This window comes from Arachis hypogaea, chromosome 5 (assembly GCF_003086295.3).
Source record: "Arachis hypogaea cultivar Tifrunner chromosome 5, arahy.Tifrunner.gnm2.J5K5, whole genome shotgun sequence".
NCBI lineage: Eukaryota > Viridiplantae > Streptophyta > Magnoliopsida > Fabales > Fabaceae > Arachis > Arachis hypogaea.
Window position 1 is genome coordinate 65509506 of NC_092040.1, and position 1279 is coordinate 65510784.

Below are 1279 nucleotides of genomic sequence, written 5' to 3' on the forward strand. Positions count from 1 at the left end.
CATCTTCATCCTCTTCAGAGGAAGAATACTCATCAGAGCTCATGAATGGCATAAGTAAATCCAATGGAATCTCTATGGTCTCAGTGTGAGCCTCAGATTCCCATGGTTCCTCATTAGGGAACTCATTGGAGGCCAGTGAACGTCCATTGAGGCCTTCCTCAGTGGCGCTCACTGCCTCTTCCTCCTCTCCAAATTTGGACATGTAGGTCATGTTAATGGTCTTGCACTCTCCTTTTGGATTCTCTTCTGTATTGCTTGGAAGAGTGCTAGGAGGGAGTTCAGTAATTTTCTTACTCAGCTGACCCACTTGTGCCTCCAAGTTTCTAATGGAGGACCTTGTTTCAGTCATGAAACTTTGAGTGGTTTTGATTAGATCAGAGACCATGGTTGCTAAGTCAGAGTGGCTCTGCTTAGAATTCTCTATCTGTTGCTGAGAAGATGATGGAAAAGGCTTGCCATTGCTAAACCTGTTTCTTCCACTGTTATTGTTGTTGAAACCTTGTTGAGTCTCTGTTGATCCTTCCATGAAAGATTTAGATGTCCATGAAGGATTATAGGTGTTTCCATAGGTTCTCCCATGTAATTCACCTCTTCCATTGAAGGGTTCTCAGGATCATAAGCTTCTTCTTCAGATGAAGCGTCCTTAGTACTGCCTGGTGCAGCTTGCATTCCAGACAGACTTTGAGAAATCATATTGACTTGCTGAGTCAATATTTTGTTCTGAGCCAATATGGCATTCAGAGTATCAATCTCAAGAACTCCTTTCTTCTGATTCGTCCCATTGTTCACAGGATTCCTTTCAGAAGTGTACATGAATTGGTTATTTGCAACAATTTCAATCAGTTCTTGAGCTTCTGCAGGCGTCTTCTTCAGATGAAGAGAGCCTCCAGCAGAACTATCCAATGACATCTTGGATAGTTCAGACAGACCATCATAGAAGATACCTATGATGCTCCATTCAGAAAGCATGTCAGAAGGACACTTTTTGATCAATTGTTTGTATCTTTCCCAAGCTTCATAGAGGGATTCACCTTCCTTTTGTCTGAAGGTTTGGACTTCCACTCTAAGCTTACTCAATTTTTGAGGTGAAAAAAACTTTGCCAAGAAGGCATTGACTAGCTTTTCCCAAGAGTTCAGGCTTTCTTTAGGTTGTGAGTCCAACCATATCCTAGCTCTGTCTCTTACAGCAAAAGGGAATAGCATAAGTCTGTAGACCTCAGGGTCAACCCCATTGGTTTTGACAGTGTCACAGATTTGCAAGAACTCAGCTAGAAACTGA

The 1279-nt window shown here is 42.2% G+C and overlaps 1 non-coding gene across 1 annotated transcript; it reads left to right on the forward strand.

Moving 5' to 3' along the window:
- Positions 1 to 963: 963 nt before the first annotated feature.
- Positions 964 to 1071, forward strand: LOC112805082 (small nucleolar RNA R71). Its single transcript, XR_003203693.1, has one exon. It is a non-coding gene; the product is annotated as a small nucleolar RNA R71 (small nucleolar RNA).
- Positions 1072 to 1279: the final 208 nt, after the last annotated feature.